This window comes from Catharus ustulatus, chromosome 1 (genome assembly GCF_009819885.2).
Source record: "Catharus ustulatus isolate bCatUst1 chromosome 1, bCatUst1.pri.v2, whole genome shotgun sequence".
NCBI classification, from domain to species: domain Eukaryota; kingdom Metazoa; phylum Chordata; class Aves; order Passeriformes; family Turdidae; genus Catharus; species Catharus ustulatus.
In genome coordinates this window covers 104,059,321-104,072,206 of record NC_046221.1, presented here as the reverse complement: position 1 = coordinate 104,072,206, position 12,886 = coordinate 104,059,321, and the positions used below count along the sequence as shown (strand labels likewise).

The 12,886-nt window shown below is 36.0% G+C and overlaps 1 long non-coding RNA gene across 2 annotated transcripts in view; it reads left to right on the top strand.

Annotated features, from left to right (window-relative positions):
* LOC117000959 overlaps positions 1–11,931 on the top strand; it is an 81,795-nt gene extending 69,864 nt beyond the window's left edge. For both annotated transcript variants that reach the window (XR_004418877.1, XR_004418878.1), the window contains 2 exons: positions 8,940–8,999; positions 10,956–11,931. This is a non-coding gene — a long non-coding RNA (uncharacterized LOC117000959). The remainder of the gene's footprint in view (positions 1–8,939; positions 9,000–10,955) is intronic.
* The last annotated feature ends 955 nt before the right edge of the window (positions 11,932–12,886 follow it).

The following is a 12,886-nucleotide window of genomic DNA, read 5'->3' as shown; positions in this document are numbered from 1 at the left end:
TTTTGGAGAATGAATTACTAAAATTTGCTGATGCATTGTATATTCTGTGTTTAGCGTTGTCTAATTTAGGTTAGTGAGAAAGGTGAAGAAGGGAAAATGGAGTGAATTCCAATGAAATACTTTGCTTTGCCTCAGAACAGGCATGGTTCAGCTTCATGCAATTATACATGGGGTTCTATTGATAATCTTTTTGTATTTGGACTTTGTTGATTAATTCTCACTGTACTTCAATGCATAAAAGCTCCAAACTAACAGAATAGCTAGGTGCTTGTTCTAATTATGCAGAGTGGGGGTTCAAGTGACTTATTTGAAAAGTATATCAGGGAAGACACTCTGGAAAGAATCCATCCTTTCTCTGACTGCTCATTCACAACCAAATTTGTCCTGAATTTTCTTTCTTTCAAATATCTTTGTTTCAAAGCACAAATAAACTAGCATGTTCAACAAAACCTTTATGGCATTAAATCCTACGAAAAACAGGTAACTTTCCTGAAAAAATCAGAAGGCTGTAAACAGTTATATCAATTAGCCAAAGTCACCTCAAAATACTTCTCTATTTTTGTTTTGAGAATATTCTGAGTTTTCTTCTTCATCCAAGTATTGTGTAGCAATGCACCAGAATCGAACAGTATGTGCAAATAGAAAGAGTTTGTGCCAAGTGCTACCTTTCTCAGTATTTTTAGCAGCCTTAAACAAGATTCTCCAAGTAGCGTCTCTGTAACCAAGATCAAAAAGTACACTGATAAATTTAAAAGTATTAAATCAGGAAAATACATTTACAAAGAACTGGTGCCAGTGGGTTAGCTTGTTTTATATGAGATGTCTGAATTATGTTGACAATCTAATAGTGTGCCTGAGTAGCTAAAGGCTGATACAGGCCTGCAGGAGCTGGTAATGTGGCTGTAACATCTTATAACTTTAAGGACATCATGGAGATAAATGAGACTAATGTAGTCTGAAAATGAACACCTCCCTTGGTTTAAAAATAAGTTAACTATAAAAATAAATATTGTGCATTTACCATTTATATCTAGAATATTGCATGCAATTTATACATATTGATGTATATAAGTTACTGAGATAAATATTGCAGTAAAATATTCATGGTTTCTTTACAAAGCAAAAAATATAATTAGCAGAGGTGGAAAACACCATTTTCTCTTGTTATTCAACCATAACTATTACTTTAAGCAAAATCATAAAAGTGACATTATATGCCAGAAGTAATGAAGTGTGGGTGGAAAATCAGCTGAGTTGACATGCAAAATGAGACACTTCAGGACTGTCTGTGCTTGTAAATGAAATGCAGTCAAAATATTGCCCTATCTGGAATCTCATAAAGAAACTGAAAAACTTATTTTATCTAATTTGGGGCTGTGACATTTATTAAACCAGAACAATTATTATTAAATATTGTCAATTTTTTCTCTGTTTTTTTTTTTCCCCTTTTCCCTTCGGTAGAGGAATTTAATTCCCACAAAATATTGGCTACAAATAACTTACAGATGTATTTATGGTAGGACAATTTTTTTATTATGATTTCCACCAACAAAGCATATAACTTACATTTTGTCAGAATTTTGGATGAATGCTAGAAACTAGCTAATAAGTTAAACATTATTTACATTGTATCATTTGTCCCTTTAAATATAATACCATATGTCATATGAGAAATATTTGTTTTCTGAACCTAATGCCAGCCACTGTTCTACTATGCCTCATTAGCAAAAATAAAAGGAAGGAGACATTAATTAAAGAAGAATAAAATTCAGGAGTAGAGCTTGACAATTATCACCTTTTCAGGAAAAATAATCCTGAACTACACACTTTCCCAGAACCATAGAACTGCTGAGGCTAGGAAGTATCTCCAGAGATCATCTAGTCCATAGCCCCTGTTCAGAATAAGGTCAGTCATCCACAGGAGGCTGCTCAGGGTCATGTCCAGCGAGTTGAGAATATCTCTTAAGAGAGAGACTCCACAATCTCTCTGGTTGTACAGTGTTTGACCACCATCACAACAAAAAGGTGGTTTGGTGCTTTTATTTTTTCTTATGTTTAAACAAAATTTCGCGTATTTAAGTTCCTCTCTGTTGTTTCTTATCCCGTAATTCCATAACACAAAAAGAGTCTGGCACCATTTTCTTTATTCCTTGTAAGCTCCAGTTTTTGTACCTATATTCTTTTTATATCACCAGCAACCAGATTGAGCCACAAACACAGATCAGGAAAACGGGGGAAATAGTAGTTTAATTATTCAGATTTAAAAAAAAGAATAGTGAGAGTCAAATACTGTCTGAAATTAAACATCCTTTCCTTTTCTTATTAGCATTTATACCCTGCAACATCTTTGGAAATGTGACAGGCTAAGGAAGAAAAAAAATCTTATGGTTCCCTTTCCATTAGTTACTCTTGCATATTGTATTGTTTTAACAGTTGTCCCAATGAGGGCAGGAAGTTCCAGGACTTGGTCAACCCATGTGGAAAGTCAACTTCCTACCACCTAACATTGCACTCTGGATGATTTCCATTGGATACACTAATACACAAATTACATTTGAAATGCCTGTGTATGTGAGTGTGTGTAATTGTTAACATGTGCAGGAGTGGAGTCAGTATGGTACTCAAAAGGTGCCTATATTTGCTGCTCTTGTAAAATATATAAGATCATTGGGCTGAAATGAATGCCAAGAAAAGAAATAATGAGATAGGTAGCACTGGGAAGACTGTTGTTTCTGTTGAATCTTGTAGTTGTCTTACATACCATGTTTTATTGTATAGAACAAAATAAGGAAAAAGGAAAGAATAAAAAAGGCAAAACACACATAGAAAAATCCATCAACAAAGACCAAAAGTGGCAAAACTGTGTGAACCTTATCAGTATGATGGGGAAGTATAAGCAGGACATATTCTTGACTATTCAACTAGGGAAAAGGGAATTACATACTGCTACACCAACATATTCCTTTTCCAGCAGCCTGAAGAAAAGCGATAAATGAAGGAAATTTTATTGCATTTAAAAGAAAGTAGCAGAATTTCTTGTAAAAGAAATTCAGTTTTCTTGCCTGAATAGAAGATTTAAAAAATAAGTATTATATCCTCCTTCTACATTTGAGTCAGATTGTATTTCTTGTTCCAGAACTGAACTGTATAACGTAAACTTCTGTGATGAAACAATCTACTCAAATTTAGGCTATTCTAGGTATAAACCCCTAGGTATAAACGGGTTTATGTACTGTTGTAAAATACATGACCTTGAATTGTGTACTACTGAACTTTCACTCCATCTTTTTATATTTTAAATAATTTCTACTTTATCAATATCACAAAATATGTATCTCAAATTACATTGTTACCACACACATATTTTAGGCATCTATCTTACTAATATTTAAAATATTGAAAACATTCTAGTTAAACACAGATTGCTTTAAAACTGCATATAAATCTTTATGCCTCTTGGTTATTTCCTTTTCCAGCACATCCCAGAAACACTGAAGGTTTTTTCTATAATCAGTTCCCCATCCTTTCTCTAATGCTTCCACTAAATCAGAGCTTCTCCAGCTTTACTTCCCTGTGTGACACCTCTTATTTGAATCCATGCAAATTTGAAGAGAATAATTTCCTTCCTATTACATTCAACACTTTTTTTTTTACTAGTAACATTTCTTCTTGCAATATGCATCTTTAGAAACTATAGTCTACCATAATTTGGGGGCTCTCAGGGCTATTAGTATTTCTCATAATGCTTCAGTTTCTGTTACAAATAGGAATTTATAGAACATTTTTTTCAATCACACTTCCTCTGGTATTCTTCCCTAAAGAGATTTAAAACTGTCTTTTGTTTTATTCATGCTAAGTGCTTGGGTTTTATTAATACCTAGATGTCATAGAATCCTGCTACTTTCACTTCTTTCTTCTCTGAAAGGATATATATATTGCTACTTTATTTCATTCCTGGTTTTGCTAGTTTTATTTTGGTTTATGAGGGGTTTTTGTTTGGTTTTGTTTTGGTTTTTGGTTTTTTGTTTTTTTTTTCCCTATTCATCTGTTACCCCCTTGAATATGTGATGTGACATTTAGAGCTTGTAATTCAGATTTCAACATTTTGTAGTCTTGGGACACAGATGGAAGAGATAATTTAGATGCTATTCCCTTTTCCAAGTGACTAAGATCTTAAGCCACTAAAATCTTAAATTCCCTGTCCACACCCTCCCTCTTTTGCTATGCTTTGTTTGAAGTCTGGTTAGTTGATAGCTTTGACTGGATCTTGCAAGTTTGTAAGGCACTGTGTTTTGGTGAATATATCAGGGCAATTTTTTTTTTACAGGATTAAAGGTCAGCTTCCTGAAAGATACACAAAATAACATTAAGTAGCTTTGATAGAGGGTTATAGGGATAAATATATTTAGATTATTACATGACTAAAATAATTTTGATATCATTAGCAGTGACATAGTGTTCCAGAAGAAAGCATACCATAGTATACTTCAGAAAATAAACCAGGCCTACTTTTTTTCTTGATTATTTAGTGGGGTTTATTTCCCATACTTTTGTATATTGATGAAGTTTAGTATAAATTTCTTAAATGAAAGTTACAACACAGTCAGATCCAGATCCAGAAGATCTTAAGATCTCTGCTATTTTAAAGTGAGTTTTCCCATCCCACACCTCATGCTGGAATTACACCTTCAGACGAATCCAGTCTTGAGACGGAGAGATTTACTTGTACTTCAGAACCTTAAAAACAAAAACATTGTAGACTTTCAGTTGTTTTCCTGTAAAGTAAATAAAATTTTCTGCAAACAATAAAATGCTTTGATAAAGCAACAGCTCAGATAAGCAAATTTTATTCTATTGCCGGTCTGTATACTAAAGCCAAATTCTGGGGTGTAAAACAGTCTAAGTATCAATGAATACTGAAGTTCAAGGATATCTGCCAATTTCTACCATCTTAAAATCTGGCCTGAATGAAGTTATACCTTGTGGTCCATATGACATCATATTTGGATCATATTATTCTTCAAATAAAGGCTGCTTAATATTTTCAATCTGCACGCATTTTTTTTCCCTAAAAATTATAGGATAAAGAAAATTAAGGTATGATTTTTGAGGCCAAAGGGAATATATTTGCTTCATCACAATTTGCGTGTTGTTGATGTATGTCCCAAAATATACCTACAGTAATTTCACGATTATAAGCCGCACCATCTTGACTAAAATTTTGGCCCAAACCCAAAGTGCGGCTTATAATCAGGTGCGGCTTATATATGGACAAAGAACAAAAAGTTGCTGTTTTAGTTTGGAGGACAGGTGTCTGCTGAGAAAGGCAGGAACTTCTCTTTGAAATGGAGAATGTAAACCCCCTCTCTCCAAATTATTATAATTTGGAAATCAAGGGGCTTTCAGGCAAAAATATGGAAATTAGGAATAACAGTTCTTTTCTAGGGAAATCAAAATAGAAATACAGTACTACAAAGAAACAAACTCCAAACCCTGACAAAGTCAGAGTACAACCTGACACCCTGTCAGGTAGGGTGTTGGCAGCAGTCCCATTCCATGGTGGCTGCATCCTCCTGCAGTGACAGATGTGATTCAGTTGGTGCAGTGCTCCTGTACAAGGTGCAGTTTCCCTCCGGAGCTCCAGTGGTGATGTGGAGAAATCCGGTTTTCCACTGGAGTCCAGTGGAGAAAGGGGCTACCTTAGTGTCCCAAAGCCTCTGTTTTTATCTTGGCAAGAAATGTTGAGCTCTTCCCTCTGGCTGGAGCAACTTTCAATGGGATGCAGTAATTTTATCAGTCACACAGTGGGACTCAATGGGCCATTAGCAGACAATGACTCCCTGGAGGAAGGATGGGGTGTGAAAAGATAAAGAACAATGCCCCACCTGGTTTCAATGGATGGCCCATTAGCAGAATATCTGCCATTGAGATAAGGATCACTGCCCCCACCCTCAACAGATGGTGATAGAATAGATACCTTTTATCACACTCTGTATTGTAACATGCGGTTTATAATCAGGTGCGGCTTATGTATGGACAAAGAACAAAAAGTTGCTGAAACCCAGAAGTGCGGCTTATACTCAGTGCGGCTTATAATCGTGAAATTACTGTACTTGTTAACACTAGAAAACTGTAGGTGGAAGGCACTTTTTTGCCTTTTTAAAAGCCTAAATTATGCAGATATGTTTGATTGGGCAACATCATTTGATTTCAGCAGTGGTGCTGAAATTGGACAGTGTTGGCCTTCCTCTGACTCTGCATGCTTAGAGAATCAACACTTTTGTTTAAACTGTCACTCTAAGGATGAAGAGGATGTTGCAGACTCCCTATCTTCTCCAATTTCCATAGCAGTAGCACTGTAAAATCCTCCCCAAGCAAGAACTGCTGTGCTACTAGAAACTGCATAAACAAACTTCTGAGTAAGACTGCTCTGTCTTCCACATAAGCTGAAGGGAAGCTGAATGGCAGACCAGTATGGCAGTGCTCATTTCTAAGCAGCAAAAAGAAAGGTGAAGCATGATTAAACAAAACATGCTGAACAGCAGACTCATATAGCCATCCTTCTACTTCAGCAAGTATTTTGCAGGTTCTGTGGCAGAGATAATGAACTGGTTATTCATATTGTTTGCATCCGGTGTCAGAGCAGAGAGGATTTCCTTGGGAACAGTTTTTCAGTTTCTTCACTGATCACTTATTTGTAATCTAGTCTGAACTCACAACTCTCTTGTAGGTAGAATCATCCCTGGAGGTATGAGCATGACTCTTTCTTCTGGTGATGTCCTTCTGGCAACAGGTAATGGCAAATATTCAGACTGGGGCTTATAGGGCAGAGCTAGGACCTCCTTGTACAGCAGAGGCCATCTGAGAGCCAGCATATCCACTTCTGAGTATTTAAATTATATTAAAACTTTTTGTGGAGCAAAACAATCAATTTACTATCTGCCACATTCTCTTACGCACTGTTCTGGCATTGTGGGTGAGGAAACCCTTCTGGAGCAGAGAGGCAGATAGTTAATAACTGATGGTTTATGAGGAAAAATGTAAGTAATCTTGTGGCACAGGGAAAGGAGGTGAAAAAGGCAAGGCAGAGGGACAAACAGGCAAGACTTTGTATCAGAACTCCTCCATACTGTTCCTATAATTTGCTACTCCTGCTGTGGTGCAACTGCAGGTAAAAGTTGCTTTTTGATGAGGTAATTGGGTTCAAAGAACACAAAGTCATGAACACACAATTATTTCTCATGTTTCTTTTATCTGTCTACACCCCTAGATAAAAAGGTATCTGCCTTAAATGTGCCATTATACATTAACTGTGCATTTTGAATGTCGCCATGGTGCTGCTGCTGCAGACACTGAATCCTCCTGACCACAGGCAAAGAAGAAGGATTTCCTCTGGGGGGATGTGGAGCACCAGTGGGAGGTCTTTACAAAGATGTAGATTAAAAGAAGTTGTAGATTAAACACAGTAAGGGCTCAAACTGAGCAGAAGTGACTGGTTCCTCTCACCCTGGACTGAAGTAGCAAAGACTGCTCCTGGGCCCACACTGACTGCTCTCTGGCTCTCAGACCCTGGGAGATGCTGCAGCTTTTATGAGGACTTGCAATTAACTTTTGGGGACTGGAGTGAGCATCCAAATAGAGGCATCTCAAAGAGCTGAATTCACAGGTGGTCGTTCCATTATCAAGTGTGGCTTTGTCATTAAGGCTCTCCTTGAAAAAACACTTAATAGCTTTGCTTTCCTAGCCACAGTCTATTAAGCCTTATAAACCAGTAATGTATTTACTCATTTTAGCTGTTTTTAAACCAAAAAAGAGTGTTTCTACACTGTCAATAATATGAATGGTCAAAGTGCATTCCACAAATCAGTTTTTATATATTTGCCTTCTAATGAATGACAAGGTTTTATGAGTTATTTAAGTGTCATGTTTTAAAAACTTTTCTAAAACATATCTTTACTGTTCATTTAAAAAAGTTTTTAAAGAGAATCTATGTGGGTTTGTGACCAAGTCAAAACCTGGTGTACAGGCAGGGGGGAATACTTACAGGCTAGTATTATCTGCAGAAAATATCTCTGTACATGTAATCATCAAATAATATTTCTGGATTATACCTTTTCATCATTCTGTGAAATATATTGCAAGAAGAAATAAATTCAAAAGTAAGTAGGAAGAGAATAACTCTGTATATGCTAGTTATTCTATGAATATTCTATTCTAGTTATGCTATGAATAGTTTTTCCATCATTATTCTGATGAGCATGGAGTCCATCCCTAGGGAATTTTGAAGGTTCTGCTGCTAAAGAGCTGTACAATGCAATTTAACAATGTAAACTACAGTAATTTCACGACTGTAAGGCACACCCTTTTGACTAAAATTTTGATCGAAACCCGAAAGTGCGCCTTATAATCTGGTGCACCTTATATATGGACAAAGTTCGGAAATTTGCCAACCCGGAAGTGCGAGCCGCGGGAGCCGAACCGCCAGCCGAGTCGCACCAGCTGGTGCCAGGGGCAGGTGGGAGTTCCAGGGCCCACGGCGTGGGGAGGGCACCTGCGGCTGCGTTTAAAGGCTATGCCAATCTGTGAAAAATGTTTGCAAATTGAGCACCTGCCAGTAAACCCTGCAATCGCGTGATCCCATTACTAATTTGTTACTTTGTTGAACGCAGATCCTTGCTGCAAAAAAAGTGCGCCTTATAGTCCGGTGTACCTTATATGTGGACAAAGTTTGGAAAATTGCCAACACCAGGAAGTGCGCCTTATAGTTGGGAAATTACTGTACTTTCATCCCTCAACCTATATCGAATAAAAGGTTATGAGATTGATGATGTCTCTCATATAACTTCCCATGGAAGAATGGCTGCCTCCAAAGCAAAGTTGCTTCATCTTGCAAAGGAAAATAGGAAGGTATATAAATGCTGCTTTTTTTTTTCCCCTAGGGAGAAACAAGATTGCTATTGCAGATTGAGGAACACGGCATCTGGAATTATTTTAAAATGGTAAATTTTTTACTTTTTAATATGCTATGAAAGTATTTTTTCTGAAAACTCTCTGTGACTGGCGATATCACTTGTTATGATGGACTGCTTCGCTCAGAGGGTGGTAAAGCACTGGCATAGGCAAGCTGTGGATGCCCCATCTCTGTTTAAGGCCAGTTTGAGTAAGGCCCTGGCAACCTCCAGTGGGTGACACCCCCACCCATGGTAGAAGGATAACTGGATGATCTTTAACGTGCTTTCTAGCCCAAACAATTCTATGATTCTGTGATTTAATGAAATCAATAGAGTATGGGGCAGAAAAAAATTGCATTCACTCCACTCACTTCTAGGCTGATATCTCCTATTTTATGTTATCTTTCAGCCTTATGGCAGTTACTTACTTAGTCATTATGTACTTTTTCTATTGTGTGCCAAGAAAGTTCTGATTTTGTTGTGTAATTAATCACTTCATATGGACATAGAGATTAATAATTCTTAAGAAATTAGGACTGGAAATATGAGCTAAAGTAATGCAAAACGGCATTCTTATCACGTTTTGAAGGGATCTCAGGGTTAATTTAAAAATAAAAAACCAATAAAACATATGATGATAGCTGAATGTAAGTTTTGCAGACCAATGAAATTATTAATGCAACATGTTGGTGCATGAAATAAAAAAAAGTTATGACAGATAATTCTGTAACAAAATATGTGTTAATATATACAACTGTATTCATAAATTTTAATAGAACTATTTATCACAGCAAGAATTGTTAAGGAATATTGTAGGCTTTCTGCCACTGTGGTAAGATAAATGATGAATCTGATGCAGTGCAGGGTTTTTAATAATTTATTGGGTCATGAGCTATGGTTTTATTCAATTGAATATTATTAGATGGGTTTGCCCCAGGCAGTGAGCATGGTATATGAAAAAGAAAAATAGATTAAGCAAACACTTGGTGAGTTTAATCATTTCAAACAGGGCAGAGGATAAAGGCACTGACAGATTTGTCATTAATTCAGCAGATGTTTTTACCTCCACGCAACATAATCACAAGATGAGAGTTGTCAGTGAAGCCCTGAAAGTATGATGATAATAATTAATAGTCTGCATAATCTACTATTTTCACACAATTGATTTATTTTCTCCATGAGAAACAAAAAGGGATGGAACAGAGGGTAGAAGGTCTTTTCAAGAATGGTAGCACAAGAATATTTTTCTTCATCCCAAATCCTTATATCTATTTTTGATAAAATAGTGCTGTTCAGCACAATGATAGCTGGTGGTGATTTTTCCTGATGGAGAATGGAATGAATCATCATTGCTGCACTTTGTCCACATTCTAATGAAGTCTCACCACAGAGACTATCCATCAATTTTTTATCAAGAAACATTATCACTGGCTTCCCACTCAAAGCCTTACCTATGACACAGCCAAGTCCATTTTTCTATAAAAAATATTAAGCTTCTTTGAGAAGAGAGAAGGGACCTGAATTGTAGAATAAGATGTATGCCTTCCATGCTGTTCAAATAAGTATAAGCAGAGGTCAAAGTGGTAAAAGACTGATCTTGACACATGCAAACATTAGATTGATTAATCACTTTATTATTATGTGCGTGAGTCCTGAATTATCACAGAACTGCTTTTTCAATGTCAAGTGAAAGAGCCATAAGTGTCTCCATTAAAAAATTTTCTGTTTTTCTTGATCATTGCCCCAGTCATATAAACACCGAGCATTTTTGTCAATTTCATTTGTAGTTATAATTACTCCACACTTAATAATTTTTTAAATATATATATCTGAAACTGATTTTCTAGAAAGAAACAAACATGCAGTTCATGAAACAGCACTTTGCCTCTCACAATTATCTGGGCCTATGTAGGAAGTGTTTGATGGAGACCAAGTTAATATTAAACTCTCCTAGTCAATGCCTAGCTACCAAAACTGCAAATTACCCTATTTTTTTTTTCTCAGTTTCTTCCAGGAAGTTTCAACAGCAGTGCCAATTCATCACTTTACGCACATCCAACAATTCCTGAATAGTGATTCATTCCATGGCTTTCAACATGGCATCCAGACCACTGAATAGATCACAGCAACAGAAATTGTGTGGACCAGTATATAGGAACTGAATCATATCTATAAAAGGGGGAAAAAGTCAGTTCCTCTCCTTGGCCAGAAAAATATGTTTATTTTTTCTATTAGTTTCATTGATGAATCTTTAATCCTGATTAAGTACTTTGTTCTTAAACAAAGAGAAGCAGGAGGTTGTTATTAGGCCACCCAGAGTTAACATTTCTGTATGTTTGATATTCTGCAGGTAAGCAGCAGATATGACAGTTTCAAAAGCTACTTTTACTATGAGTAATGTTCATAGCCTATGAGGAAGGAATATTTTTGGTTTCAAATTTTGCTTTATTGAATGTTTTAAAGAGGTTTTTTTTTTTTCAGAATGGTGAAAGAAATATAAAAAAATACTAACTAATTTCATCTCCCTCTCTCATCAGAGTAGGTGATATCTTAGATAGATCTGTGATGCAGACTAAGTCTTTGAGTCATAAAACTACAGTCTGCCTTTCTTTCTCAAGTGCTGTAATAAAAAATGACAAGGAATTTCCAGACCGAAGACAGGTGAGTCACAGGAAAAGACAACCTCACTGTTTTATCCAGTCAGAATGAATGTAAGGTTTCCATAACCTGAACCTCAGAATTGTTAATGAACATTTCAAGAGCAGATTAGCTACTTAATGACTCTATAGATCACATCTGCCATTCCACATCAATGGCAGCTGCTGCAAGACTCTGACTATTAAGAAAGGAGCCATACCTGCCACATTGAGAAAAAAAATGTCGGTGTTTGCCTTGATTAAAGCATCTCTGGGGATAGATGTATGCTTTTAACCTGTTGGAGAATAGGTCTTAATAAAAATGAAAATAGTAATAACAACAACGGTATTACTAGTCATGATTCTATATAATTTTTTTATTCAGAACTTAAAACTTTTCTCACTTTCTCTCCTTGTGTTTCCTTTGCTGCTTTTATTTTCCTTTAAAAGCCTATTTTCAGAATAACTCTTTTGTATCTATATATATCTTCTCAATTTTTAAAATATTTGATGATATTTTTTAATTTCATAGGAAACCATGTAAACATTCATCTTCAATCTGTTAATTTTTTGTGTGAATTTTTTTTTAATTTGGGTAAAGGCAGAGGAAAGGGAAAAGTACAAGAATGCCCAAAGCTAGTAAATGGGGGTTAGGATAGAATGCAATGTGGCAACCTAAGTTTACTGCTGCTGTGCATACAATGTAAAATGGTCGTTAGTGTTATTCAGTAAAGAAACTTGCATAAAATAATTAAATGAACCCTAAGGATACCTGTCAAACTGTCATATACTCACTAGCAAGGAAGTCACCAAGTAAAACTGTCAGTCAGAGTCTGACATTCTGAAATCCTTCAAAAAATGTTAAGCATTCAAAACTCTGCTAGTAATAAACCTGGCAACAGTAAGATAAGCTGGTGCTGCCACAGCCTCAGGGTTCCTTTGCAAATGACACTGCGATATGACTCAGTACCCTTACGTTTGAAAGAATGTAGCTCATTTTTTCATTTGTTCAAGGAAGAATCAGAGACATGCTTTACTCTTCCCTGCAGCAAGCATGTGTATTTTCCAATTTGTAAATAAAGTGAATATTGACTTTTGGTGAACTGCTGTGCATATTGACCGGTCTGTGTAAATCAGCTTAGGGGACATGCAAGCTGTGGTAATTTACATCAGATAAAGATTTATCTGACATTTTTGGTTTTTTTCTCTTTTCTGAACAAATAAATGTATAAACATTAACAGCTATATGAGACAGTTTAGCCATTGATGCTGGAAGCTTAATTTCAGTAAATCAAGTCC